Genomic DNA, 16,399 nt, shown 5'->3' with positions numbered 1-16,399 from the left:
GCATCCGAAGGAGGACGCCAGTCTGGTAACCCAAGGACAGCCACAGATGCAGAGGTAATGGCCATTAATAAATCATGGTGAGTTGGCAGCTGACGTCTCGGTGCACTTTAGAGCTTAAACACAGACTGGAGAGACTGAGACGTGTGCTTGGTTGAGTGATGCTGCAGCTGTAATGCCAACATGGACTCGGACCCTCAGTCAACAGATGAAGGCCCTGTTACTGCTGACCACGCCCAAGTCTCCACTGGTTTTCTTCAGTGAATAATCATTAATTGACTCATAATATATTGCATTGATATTATTGCAAGGAAAGCATTAAAGGCTGTGCTGGGCCACGTGGCTGTGAACTGTAGATTTCATTTTCAGCCCGTCCGGATGGAGGCGATTCACAGAGTCCCTGTTGGACAGTGCTGTTCAGTCGGCCCATCGCAGCTGTCGGGCACTCCAGATCTTGGCTCGCCCTTTGTGCGTCACATCCCCCTTGTTAGAGACCTCAGATTTTATTCATGTCCCCCTGCTACAGAGTCCCAAGCAGAGCGAGCTGTCAGGCAGCTGTTTAAAAGTACGGTATGCATTGGGCGGTGAACACGGATGAATTTGATCACTTATTTATAAATCTGCTTGTCTGAGCCCGGTTATATTTAAGCCTCTAATTTTGAACATCTAGGGGGTGTCTTTCTGTGCGGCTCCTCAATCTCAGCTCCTGCAAGAGGCTGCTTCCTTCCTGGGGTGTGGGCGTTTTTTTTTTTACTCGCCCTACACGACAGTAACTCTTCTGTTTGTTAATTTCTTTGTTTGTTTGTGTTTACTTTTATTAATCTTCGTATTAACACTCAGAAGGTTACGGCTTGGTCAGGTGCCAGAGCACTCAGTCTCTGGTTTTTACCCAGGCTGCTCCTGCAGGAATTGGACGGAGCGGAGGAGTCATTTTAATTAATGGATGCTTTAAACTGCACAGCTGGTGGTGAAGCGGAGTTGACGTGGAGCCAGGAGGAAGGAAAAAAAACGCACAAAAAAGCCGCTGAGGCAAGCATTTGGGTGCCCACCTTCACGGCTAGCCCTCGCTCAGAGGCTTGGATCCGGTCCAGCGGGTTAATGTTGTAATCTGTTTCACTCGGGTCTTTAACACATTGTGCCTGGATTTATTCACCAGTTCATTTTATTTGTCTTGGTCTGTTGTGGAGGGGCAGGGAGTGGGGGGTCTTGGTGGATGGGAGAGCAGCTCAACACATGACCTGTGACCCCACTGGGGCCACACCAAATCAAGGAGACCACAAGTGAATTGGTTCCACTCCATTTCAGACCGATGGCTAACATGTGTCCCAGTCAAAACCTACTCGCAATTTCAGAGGAGGCTTTGGGATGTTTCTTTCGATCTGGAAAAGGAGTGTGTGTCCCTGGCTAAATGCGCTGTGTGTCTGCTGTTGTATGAAAGTATATTCTCATGCGTATCTCTGCGTACATGTGGTATATTGTTTTAAGTGGGCCATCCAAATATGAATGTGATTGTGTCATCCTTGTGCATTGCGTTTAGATGCTGCAGGACAGGCCTTGTTGGGGCTATTATCTCATTACTTGGGGAGATGTTTCAATTAAATGCTACATTACATACCCACAATGGCAGGAGTAATTGTTCTACTGTCTCCGTCTTCTGTAATCCGGATCCCATGAACGGGGGGGAGATGACCAAAGAAAAAACATAAGACTTCATTCTCAAAGGGCCTCTCCCACTAAACAATTAGCGGTTGTCTTACTGTATAAGTATGCATTCATGTAGGTATGTCTGTCTTGTTTGTTTGGTTTTTGACTTTCAAAAAACGAATGGGAGTCAAATGGGAATGGCAGTAGTTGGAGGAGTTGATGTTGTGATATGGTTGGACCAGAGCCAGAGAGAGCCAGGACACATCGGTGCGCAACACTGGACACTGAAGTACTGTAGGCTTGTAGTATTGTCGTGCTTGAATAAAATCACTTGGGAAATTGAGATGAACATTTAGGATATATACATATATTTATTATATACACACACATTTAGCCTAAACATGATAACAAATGCCATACTGTGACATTTTAACAGGTTTTATTATGTGCCACAGTTTGTTGAGTGGTTTTTTTGCGGATAACAGAGCCTAGCCCAGCCCTATTAAAGTTGCTTTTCTTCAGAACTTCAATTAAGGATTCAATTAAGCAATGAAGATCTCCGGCAGGACAGAAAACCAGGAGGACAGGGGCACAGTTTGGGGAAACCCTGTTTTATTGTGAGGAGGTTCAATATAGTGATTTATTTTATTTTAAGAGCACTTTATTCTTTATTTATTATGTACTATTGTAGTTGAAAGTTTACACCTTTTAGTAGAATACATTTTATCGATTTTAGGAAATAGTTCCAATAAACTTTTATCACTTCATAATTTTGTCGAAACTGCCAATTCACTGTACATAAAGTGGTACAGATTCCAAATAATTGAGTGAAGACCGGAGTTTAAGAGGTGCAAATCTGTATGTTAAGTCATAATTACTGCTCCTAAACACCCTTTTCTAATATCTATATGAATAGACACGTTTTGCATTCAAAATCCTGTAAAGTAAACTGACCTTGCCTCTGTGATGCTTGCGGTGCGGCCAACAAACTGTAACCTTGCTTAACAATTAGGCGAAGTTTCCTGTTGGTTGAGAAATGTGGTCACTCCGTACACAGCTGATGTTTAACCCAGCGGGGCACCGTGTGATTAGGTTTAATTGCCCAACAGCCCGGCCTTCTCACACTGCATCGCTGTCGAATTGTCAGGGACTCCTCCCCTTTTATAAACAGCGCTGTCAGACTAAACCTCAGAACGCCAATACCTCGGTTGCAAAATGTATTGTAAATGCCTTTTACCGTCTCCCAGCACTGCTGAGCCTCAACTGCGAATGTAATTAATTGCCTGCGATGTTTTACATTAAGCGTTTTCGCCTCATCAGAGGGCTGCGCTTAATTAATAGTATACCCAGCTGATAAATTATTCAAACATGTAGCTGCATTCTACTCGGAAATGGGATTGTCGGGATCTTTGTTTAGAACACGTTTATTGTGTCCTTCCACACATCCATAAGTTTTCATTCCCAGCCCATTATGCCTCGAATGTAACTAGTATTTGAGTGAAGCCGTGGTGAAATAACATGCCGTATCTCTCCCTCAATGCGTCCAGGGCTGTTTCACTCAATTTGTCCTGCTTCTTGCCACGCAACGCAGCCCAGCCGTCTCCACATTCACGATGACTCACCTCTGAGGGAAATGAAACGCCGCGGGTTAGCAGTTGGTGTTGGTGGGTCAGTACGCTCTCCCTGGAAAATCTCAGTCCGTAGGCCTTGTGGTTTGACTGCCGCACACCTGTTAGACCTGCACTGCTGAATACGCTTGTGTAAGTAAGGGCTGCGAAAGCTTTTGTAAGCTTAGAGCCAAAACGGTAAATTATACTGGGCTCCCCAATGTTTCCCTGAAGCCTCGCCAATCAAGTCTCCTATTTTAGGTGCACAAGCAACATGGTGTAATGGTGCGACTTTCTCAGGGGTCCACCTGAGGTCCCAGGATGTGTCCGTTTATGCTTATAGTGTTTGTGACTATACTGCGGTGTAACTTGAATGAAAATGGCATTAAAATGAAAATAATGTAAGGAATTAACAATGTTAACATACATAAGATGAAAATCCTGATTCATTCTTTCTTTCCTACCAAAACTAAACTAAAATTAACAATATTCACACTTCTGGAACCAGTGACTAAATCACGAAAAAATATATTTAGCTTCAGAGGTATGTTAAAAATGTACAACAACAACATGTTTTTGTGCTCTGCCTGGGAACCTCAGACGATCCTCTTGGTTTCTGTTACCCAGAAATCAACAGGAGGCGCGGACCCCCTGTGCTGGAATGCAGTACGGCACGCTTTTCACAATTTGTATTTGCGCTCCTTTTTTTTTTTCTTCCTCCCGTTTTATTTTTAGAAACCGTGTCTAAAAATAGCCGTACTGTTGGGGAAACGCCGAGTTGTGACCGTCAGTCCGAAGAATGAGAGCAGATTAACTGGGAGCTGTCCGTTCAGCACCGCCGTTCCCACCGATGACCTTAATACAGCGAGAATACGAACAACAAGCGCACAAAGAGGGCGAGAGGGAAGCTCCCTCCGTCGGGCGTCCTTCGCACACGCTCAGGTGCACGTCCTTGAATATTAATGAGCCGTGACTTCACGTGCACCTGTCACCTTTTATTAATTTCACTGTCCTGCAGGAGGGAGCGGCGTCTTTGTTCACAACGTTGTATAATAATACTGCTAATTCTGTTATTCCACTTTTTCTCTTTCCTCTATGGAAATGCCAATGTGCGCAGATCAAACACACTGTTTACAGGGGGGCTTCCTGCCAGAATCCAATTTCACGGGCCGGTGGTCTCGCTCCGGGGAGGTGGGCGTGCTGCTCGAGGGGTATCTGTGGGAGAAGCAGCCTGTGTGAAAGACGGGCTTCTCTTATTGTTCCCCCCGTGGATATTTTGCATTTGCGGATGTAAAATGTGTGTTACGGGAACAGGAGGAAATTAACGGAGAAACACTCCCTGAAACAAACAGTACTGCTTGTGCTGCTGACACCCACTGAAATAACTATTTATTTTTTAGTACCTGCTAAGACCGTCATGACTGTTTCTGCTCAGCAAAAGTGACACCTTCAGTGTTACTGGTTGCAAACAAACTTCCAGTGTTTTAATAGCAGGATGATTAGCTTTATTCTGTTGTTTTTATACTCTGACATGGTTTGATGCACTAAAGGGGACTGTGGTGTGAACTTCTCTTGTCAAAAGCACCGTTTTTATTTTTGAAATACTAAGAGCTTTAATAAATGTAAATGTTTTACCTGCATGTTAATGGAGAGCAGATCTGTTTTAAGAATATTGTGAAAACGCACACATGGGGTAAAGTATCAGTATTTTGTTATGTGTACGTTCAAACAGATTAATTTATTTTAACCTCAAGTTTTTGGAATATTAAAACAGTTGTAAATATGTAAAATGTGTCACTGTGGTTAATTTAAATGCAAACTTCTTTGCATGATTTACTTTCTAATTCCATACGCAGATATTATTTTCACAACAAGCGGGCATTAGAAATAAGACTAATTGGAGCATTAATATAATTTTGTTCGTGATCGCGTCACATTCCCTTACCCTAATTGCAGGCTGACCTTGGTCCAATCAAAGTGTCACTATACACAAATCTATTTTAATGAGATATTGATTGCTTCATGCAACTCGCTGTAGACTGTAGCTGTGCTTATATGACGGATTTCTGAGAAGGATGCCTCACTGCTGTAATAAGACGCACTTCCCACCAGTCCTACGTTATATAGTGCCCTGATATAGCGGAGCATGGAGCCTTTAGTGTCTAACTGGTAGAAACCTTAGCATCTGAACTTGATCAGCAGGAGCCATGTCTACGTATTGTAGTGCGTTTAACTGGCCACACAGTTTGACTTGACATAATACTGTGGTAAAAGTACACCACCACCACTACAGTGTCAGTGTATGTTTATAGTGTTTGTGACTATAGTGGGTGTAATTTATCAATGCGTTAAAATGAAAATCTCACTTATCATAACAAAAATAACATGAAAAGCCCAATTCTTACAGATACCAAAATAAAACTGCTGTGTGAATACTGCCAGTTGTCCTAATTTACTGTCAGTTAGCGGTTTTCAATCACCGGGAGATTGAAAATACTGTTGATACAGCCAAGTGAAGATAACCTTCAAACATCCAGACATTTTACAGTCTGTAAAACACTGAGGTCTGGTTAGAAAGACAGACAGATGAATCTGAACCTGCCTTTAGTTCTGTTGTTTCTCACATGAACACAAAGGTGTTTTGAAGACGTACCTTGATTCGTTGATTAAGTAAAGCACTGAGAGCAGATCTGTAGGAATCCTAACTGTGTTTGTAAACTCTCACAGACATCTTAACCGAAGGTCTGTCTGTGAAGAAATCGCAGGAGTTTTCCATCTAATCGGCTCTAGCAGTTAATGAGCTGAAATGTATTCTTCTCTATACTAGTGTGATCTGCGTATCATAACGACAACTGCAGGACAACTCTTTGAGAATATACAATAGAAACGTACAGAAAGCAAAAATAAATCCATATTTCAAGTGATTTTTACTTAATTCTGAACCAATCTGCCACATCATTATGTAGTCTCTGGAGCAGTTTTTGTTATTTTAAATCAAATCTGTTATACTTGTACGTCTTCTGACGGATTCCTTTTAAATCATATGACTGTGCAATATTGCAAAGAAAGCAGACAGCTGAATAATGGCATGCTCATCCACAAAGAGCCGAACAATGACAACCATTGTTACACAAATGTGCCATTGTGGCTTTAGAAGCCCAGCCAGACTTCATAATTGATTTAGAAAACAATGTCAGAGAAATGTATCGGCCCGATGGGAAGCCCCTAATTGGCAGCGGAGAAGCGGGCGGCAGAGCAGCATATTTAGGTCAAGTGTGTCCACCTTTCGGCAGAGTTGACCCTTATTGAAATGCGTGACCTTTAGATCCCAGCGCAGGGATTCACTAAAGTGTTTTACTTGGATGCGGGCACACAAATTGAACATGACGAGGCGATGCCCATTCCCTTTTCACATACTGTAAAGGAGATTGTACTCCTGTCACCTTCGTTAAAGCCCTTCATGCTTTAAACCAGAGATGATCCAGTAGAAATAGTAGAAATCCAGTTGCCTAATAAGCCACCCCTTTATCACAGGCAGTAGCTACTGGACTGAACTGTGGAAAAAGTTCAATCTAGGCGAGGAGCTCTCCCGGTGATCAGGCGATTTGATGACATTGGGAGAAATCTCAATATGGTTCAATGTGGTCTGAGCTGCATGCTGTGTTCAGAGGTCGTTCTGGGACTCTAGCAGCACAAAACACAGATTTCCATTCCGTCTCGAAGAGCTGAAGCTTGGGCTCAGAGCTAAGGAGCTGAGAGTTAGTTTGAGCACCGATTGGCCGACTCCCAGTTTGGGTCCCTTGTGGTACGTTCCTCATTGGTGGGCCCAACATAGGATTGACTCACTGTCCAGCCATTGGTTGCTCACCAGGTCAGTGTATTTATGACTTCACGCCACCTGCGCTCGTGGAGTGAATGGGGGAGATCCACCGCTTCCGGACACGGGATCAAAACCTGCGATTGTGTGGGAAAGAGCCACAGGCCTACGCTGAATCAGTGGAGTTTCCTTCTGTGAAATTATGGATATATAGTGGGCTTTCTTTACTCTAAACTGTGGTTTTTATAGACCTAAAAAGCTCTCAATAACCTTAATATGCTCAAGCAGAGGGATAGCCTGTGTTCAGACTGCTGACGCCAACTCGGTACAACTCAACCTACATTCTAGGCAGAGATTTGGCCAGGTTTGCTCCCCTGGATCCTGACGTATCTTTTCTCCTTAAAAGACGGCATGAGGCTGATTCACATGGTACTTCTTAGTGAGCCAACCTAAATGGAAAACCTTGGCCATGGGGATTACTGGGTCCCCACAACAGCCCCTCAGTCCACTGTTACAGACAGAACAAACTCAACACAAAGGTACTGTGCAGAGATGAATTGTGAATTAAAAGCTTTTCATTATTGTGTCAGCTCTGGAGGGGATATCTTGTTAAGACTGCATCCCATTTGGCAAAGAATTGAAGTGCTTTGTTTTGTTTTCCTTGGCTGCGGCTTCATGAAAAAAATCCATATGACCAAATTGTGAAAATCAGGCTTTGCTTTTGTTATTTTAATAAATGCATCCGTTTGCTAAATAGCAATCATAGACTTTTGGAATTTAGGCTCGGAGCTAAAGTTGGCTTTTCATAATGAGATCAATCAGGAATCCCACAAAAATACTTTGGAAATACAAATTCCCAGTGTTGACATTCAGTGCAGTGTGTGCTGGGCATGGAATGCTACCAACGTGAAATGTTCAGAAACCAGGCCATGTCTGTATTTGGTATTTGATGCTATAACGGCGGCCTGTCGTTTGCTGTTTTGTGTTGCTCAGTTGAGAACTTGCATGGTCAGGCTTGGAGTCCAGTCGAAAAAGCTTTTCTTTCTGCAGTAATCGCGTGCACACACGCACACATTTGTTTTCATTTTTGTTTTCCTCCCAGCATTTTAAATGGATTTCAGTATTGCGCGCACACTGTTTTTAACCCCTTCAGTGCTAGGGAACATATTTTTCCTTACAATGTCGGGTAAATTAATGTATTGCAGTTGATTGCTGAAGGCTGACATCTATTGTATACTCCTGCAATTTGATTAATGTTTGAAAGACAGTCACACACTGTTCTTTTATCCCGTGCAAATAATGCCATGTTTATCTGGGTTCCACAGTATTTTTAAAATGTGAGCATCATTTTTAACCTTTTTTTGTTCTTAATTTAGTTTAATAAAAAGCATGAAGTAACCCAGACAGAATCATAAGCACTCTTAACGTGTGTATTGTTTTCCCTGAAAATCAAAATAGTCTAAAATTGACAGTGTGAGCCCTACCCAATTTAAGATGTATCCTTTCCAGTGATTTAAAGTCAAACTAGAAACCATTTAATTTTTATTTCACATGTAACCTGTGATAAAAGCCCAACATCCCTGAAAAGTTCAAATGGTGCTTTATTTACCTTAGAGACCTGGGAGGCTTTCAAATGATGAATTCCCCAACAATTCAGGACAAAACCTCCAGCAGAGAGCGATCCGAAAACCCCTCGCAGAGAGAGTTCATTTTTTTTTTTTTTTTTAAACCATAAACTTAAATGAGCATCCATCCCCTCCCTCGCTGCCTGCCTCCCTCGCTCTCTCACTCTCTCGCTCTCTATCCCTCTGTTCTCTGGCTTGCTTACTCAAGCGCTGACAGTGCAATGGCAGCGGGGGGGGCGTGTGTGAGAGCGTGCGTGCGTGTGCATGTGTATCTGGAGGGGGCTGGTGGAGGGGGGAGTCGCTTCTTATACATCTGCACTACTCTGTGACTCTCACTTACTCTCCAGTCTCTCGCTCAGGAAGCCGACGCAAACACACACATGCTCACACACATGAACTTGCACACAGGCACGCAGACGCACGCGCTGACACGGCTCACAGTAAGCGCAGACCAGGCACGGGCTCCAACCCTGCCTCTTTCCCCCCCCTCCCTCTCTCCTTTTTTTTTTTTTTTTTTTCGGTTCGCACCTTGCAGAGGGAATCTCGTTTTCCCCTCCCTGGTTTCTGCCTGTATAAAGAGCCGCGCTGGGATCGCTGTACCGGAGCTGGGAGAGGACAGAGGTGGGTAGGATTGTGTGGCTGTTGCTGGGGGCGAGATGCTCTTTTCTTGTTTTCCTTTTCTGCAGGCTTTCTGTGCTGTCTGTTTCTCTCTCTCGCGCGCTCTCTCTCTCTCTGTCCGTGTGCGGCAGCATGAGGCGTGTTGATCTGAGCGTTTGTGTTCAATAGGGCTAGCAGATGCATTGCCTCTCTCTCTCTCTCTCTCTCTCTCTCTCTTGTCCACACTTTCCTGCTGCATAGAGAGGCATCTCTGCATACCATATTACACCGGGGATGGTTCTGCCTTCCCTCTGCATCTTTGCTATGGTTAATGCATGTCCTGTCCTCTTCAATTCATTCCAGAATGTTGATATCCTAGGAGAAAAGAATGGCTTTGGACTTGCATGAATAGAATGAAATGTATCTCTTGATCTGTCTGGCTATCGATGCACAGTTCAGATATATAAATTATAATTATTGTACTTGTTAACTATTTGTTTCTTCATTAGCAAAAGCACAGTGCTTCATATTCTGCTTTAGCCATCTGTGGCAGATAAATCTAAAAAATCATTTATGTAAGGGTGTACTGGGTGAAAACATAGTTTTGACCAGTGATATGGTTTAAAGATGTTGTAGTTGGTGTGTTTAAGGATTAGGACTGTGTACTAGGTGTCTTGAAGATTGATGATGAATGGTAATTATTGTCGTTAGTTTCCTGCACCCGTCATAGCGATCTCCTTTGTCTCACTCGGTGCAACATTCCTCTGCCGTGTGATTTGGTAATGATTGTGGTTCTGGCTGGTTTGGGCTCGGTTCCAGTGCGGAGCCGGTAGGGGCAGGTTGCAGATTTGGTGCAGTAAGTTGTCGAATGCAGCAGCAGCAGCAGCCACAGAGCGAGACAGAGAAGGAGAGCGAGTCCTGACTATTGTGCAGACTGGAAGTTTGGGAGTTGACGCAGTTTATGCTGTCTGTTTTCATTAGCAGGACACTGAATCTTTTAGGGCTGATTTGTTATGAATTATGATGGATCTAAATACCAATTCCAGTAAACCGTTTTGAAATGTGCTTTCCTCTCTATTGCAGTTGTTGTTTTATTTTATTTTTTTGTCCATAATGTCCACACCATGTTTCGTGTATGTGACCAGAAGGAAGAATAAGAGATTTTCAATACACAAATAGCCTATTCTTTTCAGTGCTCGGCTTCAGTAGAGTTTCTAATGGGCGACGATTGAAATATGCTACCAGGGAGGTATTTCATTTTCCGATGATTCAGCCCAGTAGTGAAAGAATCAAAACATTATGTTGGACCTTGTTCCTTAGATTTGTAGTGATTATATCTCTTGATGTATAAGACGCATGGGCACAATGCATGCTTTCAATATGAAATTAGTGAATTCAGTATCTTGCTGTTGTTTACAATGATCTGTTGATTGTTTTAGGTGCTCATCTTGAACTGAATATTAAGGCTGTTCAAGTTATATAGCACCAGAGTGCCACACATGATTGACTTTCACCCTCTAGCTACCAGAAGGAATTGCTCCACCTGCAGATAGATTATGTTAAGGAAGCTCGCCTCCTCTCCGGGGTTTATGGTGGCGTACGCGATTCCTGCCAGCTGTTCAAAATGTGTCCATTTCTGATCTTATGTGAAGGAGACGAGTTGGGGGGGTGATGGCTCTCTCGGCCCTGAGGCACGCCCGGCATCTCACCCCTGACCAAATGTGGGTATTCAGACACACGAACACACACACACACACACACACACACACACACACATCAGGTACATTTAAAACTCTTGGGGGACTACCTGACTTAGGTCTGCTATGCAATCCCTTTCTTAAATTGTACCAGCTTTGCTAAAATAAAGGGCACATCCCAAGGGAAGACACTAACTGAAGCTAAAGTAAGGCTTCTCTTTCTCTTTTTTTTTTTTTTTTTTTTTTTTAAGCTGTCCTCTCCTCTTTGGGAGCTGTCCTCTTTGGGATGGACGGAAGGACCAGACTTTAATGAATAAAACGGTTAATAAATACTTCAAGGGAGATCAGTTTCTCTGGCCCATTTAACTGCACTAATCTTTCATGAATTGAGGTTTTATGATGCTGCCGCCTGTCTTAGTACCTGTAGGAAGCCCGGCGTATAAACTTATTATTAAGACGTCTCATCGTTAGGTGAATGCTTAATGAGAGGCTGATGTGAGTGTGAGAATTTGTGCTCTGTGATGTTGCAGATTTGAGCATTGTTTCTTTAGTCTTTTTTAATCGTTAACATAAGTCTATGGTAATGACAATGTGGCAGTGGATTGATACTTACTGGAAACATAGTTTGGGGGGTGCCACTGATGTCACTGCTCCAGGTTCTCCGTTTGGCCTTGTGCACTTCAGTCCCCCTCCACAGAAATAATTGATGTCTGCGGCGATTCTGGGTGCGGAGAAATCGGAGCCGGCGAAGGATTGTATTCCCGGAAAACCTCTATTTACTCAGCTGACCTTTATCAACTCTTGTAGTAATTAAGGGCATTTAAAAAAAATAAAAATAAAAAAAATTCCCCCGGATGCCCCACGGGGAGGTGATGCTGGTAGCGAGTGACCCAGCCGGGCTGGACTGAGAGAGTAGGGCACAGGTCTGTTTCGCTGTTGTTGTGCTCCCTTTGTGCGATCCTGCTCTTCCTGGGGCTGTGCTTGTCAACGACATCATAATTAATAACACAACAAAGGCATGGTTTCAAGCCCCCCAGTTGGCCAAGCAGAATGAAACATTCAACCAACTTTAGGGAAGGAATTGTATAGAAAGGCCTTTTTCAGATACCTGTCCCTTTTAAGAAACTGAGCCATCTATTGTATCTTTTGTCACACTTTTTTTATAGTTGGGGATGGTTTATACACACATTATTTCATTCCTAAAGCGATAACCACCCAAAAGTGCAGGATTCACTGTGGTGGTATAAAGCAACTTCTCTTAAATCGGGTGTATCTCTTTTAAATGTGTCAAAAGATCGCTATTCACTTCTAATATCGGACGACCCCTTTTCACCTTGGCTGTGCTAGAATCGGTCCATGTTAAAGGCTAATTGAGAACTGAAATACAGCCATTTCAGCGTCACCTGCAGTGACATTTAATTAAGAATAGATTACAATAATACAATTCTTCATAAAGCTCGTACTCGGACATGATAAGCCCTCAAGGGTACAGTAAGTAGATGCATGCAGTGGGATATTCATGAACCGGATGATCGGTTGAAAGAGAATGGCAATGATCACATTTGCCTACCTGCCCAAAGCCCTCCCCCCAGCCCCATAGAACACCTCTGGGATGAACTAGAACAGTGAATACTAAAGAGTGGAGATATATCCTCACTATTTTTGTTAGCACAGTGTATGTTTTGATGAATTTGTATTTCTATATAGTGGGAAAAGATGTGTTTTGAACTGTAACCCAGCGTTTGACTCCGATCTGGCTGCATTGTAGGAGAATGCAACGGCTCGGCCGTGTCTATTCATTATCTACAGACGCATTAGCTTATTATAACGCACACAGTAGCCTCTTCAGACTGCATTAAAGAGCAAGTGCTCCGGCCCGCGTCTCCCCGTGCGGAGACATTATTGATGGGTTTTAATACCGATTGCGGGCTGCTGTCAGGAGAGGAGCTGGTCTGTAGGCACTCAGTGTTGTTTAGTGAGCTGCCGTTTTCCCCAGACTGTGCTTGGTTTTATGGTAAAGGATCAGGCAGGAAAGGGTTGGAGGTTATTTATTAATTTTAAAATGGCATCAAAAAAGAAAAGCACTGGCTCGGATCGATAAACCGTAAAGACTAAAAACGGAGCAGCTTTCTCTGTGTGAAGATACTCGACCTAAACGTTTGTCCAGGGCTAATGTGCCTCGTATGATCAGATCACAACATAACCTCTAACACATCCCGTGCAGTACATGAGTTTTGTATGTGTGTTTTGGATATCCTGCACATGGCAGTTCAAAACCCCTTCCTTAATTTCGGTGTCACCGGTGGAAACGAGATGGGATTATTGAAATGTTGGTCTTGCACGCGTTTGAGTTTCAGGAGGAGAAGCTGTTTGGCAGCCGATCTCGTCATGCACGTATCTTTCAATTAACGACTGACTTACAACCTGGCCAGGAGATATGCATGTATTATTACCGAAAAACTAAATAGTTCAGTGAACGTAATAAAGTTCTGAGGTGGATTAAAACCGAGTCGACCCTGAAGGTTGTAGTTGCCCATCCCTGTTTCGCCTAAAGAACAATCGCAACAGCCATCAGAAACCTCTACTGCGGTTTCCACACTCCACAGCTTCACGCATGAGAGAGAGAGGAAAGAGAACATATTCTAGTCTCCCGGACTGTGACAATGTAGTATGCTAACAGTAATGCAGTGTCTGCTGGTGTCTTGCGTTTCATCGCCACAAGAAGTGTCAAGAGCCACAGCTGTGACCGTTTCCTCCACTGGGGTCGTTGACTTGGTTTCTCGGCAGTGAACGGTTCGCAGTCAGTTTCCAGAACTTTCCAGATTGCGTTTAGTCTTCAGCTTCAGGGACCTTCTCTCGCTCTTGACTCATTGCCAGTTCCTCCGTCTGTCTCGGCCAACTCTGGCAGCACGAGATTACAAGTGATGCCTTCCAGCACTGCTGTGGCACAGGAAATGCAAGGCGATGCTTTTTTTTTTTATAAATCTCCAAATGGTGTTTTTATTAAACTGATGATAACAGTTGACAGGAAACAGCTATAGCTTTTATACTTCAGCTCAGGCTTTGGGCTTCTCTCAGCTGCCGCCCGCTCGGTAGTAATAATATTCCGGTTTCAGTAATGATGATCGGTTTGTATTGCAGGGCGGTGTTTGGGTTTGCGTGTCAGCTGGTGGCCTGTGTAGGTTCTCATGCTTTGGGTCAGTGATATCCAGAGGTTACTGTTGGCTCCATGACTCTGCAGATACTGTGTTGAACTTTGTAGTCCAGCCCAGACTAACCCTGAAACTAAACATGGATCTGTACTAGAAATGGACTCTGTCCTGTACGCGTGTAAGACAGCATTCACCTTGTGAAGGGACTGGACCAGAATCATTGAAATGGGTGTTTCTCGGAGCAGTGTGGGTTCACAGTAGTGCTGAATAAAGCGGCCCTGAGAGAACTTGTCTCCTTGGTGTAAGCGCAGGAAATCCTCTGTAGCGCTTTTCGAGTCACGCCTGCCACACTTGCCATGCACCTGCCCGATGGCAAGCAGCATATCAAGAGCACTTTCTTTATGTAACCACATGCACAGATATGCTCGTACTCGCACACAGGCACAGTACTTTAATTGGATAGCCCGTAATGTTCAGCTTGCTTTACTGAGATATCCCTTGGTACACACATTCATGCTATGTCTTACAGCCTTTATTTACTTGCATTAGTCATTAATTTGTTTGTTAATTATTTTTTGTAGCCCCCAGTAAATTCAACCCTTTTTGCACACTTTTTCAATCTTTTTTGGAAAAGGATGTCCTTGTACTTCTACTGTTGTCCCCTTCTGCCTTTTTCTTTAATCTTAGGAGACCCTGATTTTGCCCAGTGAGTCAGAATGATGAGAGTCTACTGGAGGAAAAGGGCTAGAAACAGATTTTAACAAGGATTTAAATGGGAAATGAAGACAAGCTACACTTTTGGCACAAGATAATTCAGAGGTTCATTTGGCTTCGTATCTCACCAAAGAGATACCATCTCATTCAGTGAATTGCTCGCCTTACAATAACCCTGGTACTGTTGGAGTGACTCCATGGGGCAGCTACTGTGGATGCCCCTAGAGCCGTCGTCTCCAGCCGCTGTTGTCCTCTGAGGTCTGAGGAGAGATCACCGTTTAGGTTGGGCTGGCCCCTCTCGAGCAGGCCATCAGTGGCTCTAATGTGCGCCGTCAGGAGCAGGGCTGGGCATCACAGGCGGCACAGAGCGTGGTGACAGAGGAGGTAGAGTGATCAGTTTCCAACAGGAGCCCTGAGAGCTGTCACTCACGCAGGCTGATGGTGTGCATTGATGTCAGTCGTCCTACAACAGTCAGATTCCTTATGGTGGGCTGCGTTCTTGCCTGGGACCTGCCTAGACCTCAGGGGATCAGGAGAGATGATTCTTCCGTGGTTACAGATTATGATGGCAATTTTAATGTGGTGCACATGAACTTCTAAACTGTACAACTGGACTCAAGACTGTTGGGTGTGAGAGAAGATATCAACTGACAAAAATTGATTCAAGTTTTAATTAATACAATCTTTCAAATCACTCAGCTGGGTGAACCCACCAGCTGCCTTGAAAACTTTACTTAATACTTAAAATCCATTTCTTTAGAAAGAATAATAGACCATTAAAGTATTTTTAAAATAGCTGCGGTCATTCAGATTGACTAATTATATATCTGTCATGTGCGACTCTGCTCTTGGTAAAGTCTGTGTCGGTTCGGCTCGCTTTGAAGCGGGAGTCCGTGAAATCCGGGCCCGTAAGTGACCATGCAGAGGCATGTAACGAAGAGAGAGGGAGAGCGAGAGAGAGCGAGCAGGGAGACTTCACCGCTCAGTAAAGCTGTAGCTCACCACTCTGCAGCTGGGCTCTGACCAATCACAGAGCGTCTGCATACTGGCTGCAACCAATAGTATTGCCTCTCCATCTGTTGCAATGTGTGGGGAAAGGACTTGGGATTTATGACCCCTGCATCTCTCATTTCTGCTGTCTCATGGCATTAGCATTGCTGCTCGGGCACGGGAGAGACGCAGGGACGGGCCGCATGTTGTGTCTGTGAGCGCGGCTCTGTGGTGGCCCGGAGCTCGGCAGCATGCTTGTCCCCTGCGCATGTGCTGCGGGCGGTCCAGCGCTGACTGATGGAACTGACGAGGCACGGCTGACTGATGTCAAGAGACGTGTGCCGTTGCTGTTGGCTAGCGGGGAATAGAGCAGAGAGCAGGACATTTGGAATGAGGAGGGGGAAAAAATAAAACCGTGAAAGACACAAGCGCCTGCCCTTTTAAAGACGCACACACTTTTTTTTTGCCTTTGATCATGGCAGTTTGTGATTTGTCTTGGTTTAGCCGTGGCTTCTGGCTTGTGGTCAACCATAGGTGGATTGATCTTTCAGCTTCAAAG

At 44.1% G+C, this 16,399-nt stretch overlaps 1 protein-coding gene across 4 annotated transcripts in view; it reads left to right on the top strand.

The window, feature by feature from the left end:
• The window catches only part of kcnab2a (potassium voltage-gated channel subfamily A regulatory beta subunit 2a), a 110,303-nt gene that overhangs the window by 12,075 nt on the left and 81,829 nt on the right, over positions 1 to 16,399 (top strand). Inside the window, exon 1 of one of the 4 annotated variants that reach the window (XM_066691468.1) lies at positions 9,212 to 9,311. The exons of the other annotated variants lie outside the window; for them this stretch is intronic. The gene's annotated coding sequence lies outside the window, so the exon portion shown is untranslated. Of the gene's footprint in view, positions 1 to 9,211; positions 9,312 to 16,399 lie in introns of those variants that run through there. 4 annotated transcript variants of the gene reach the window in all.

The sequence above is a fragment of the Amia ocellicauda genome, chromosome 18 (genome assembly GCF_036373705.1).
Source record: "Amia ocellicauda isolate fAmiCal2 chromosome 18, fAmiCal2.hap1, whole genome shotgun sequence".
In the NCBI taxonomy this organism is placed as follows: domain Eukaryota; kingdom Metazoa; phylum Chordata; class Actinopteri; order Amiiformes; family Amiidae; genus Amia; species Amia ocellicauda.
This window is presented reverse-complemented; position numbering and strand designations above follow the sequence as displayed.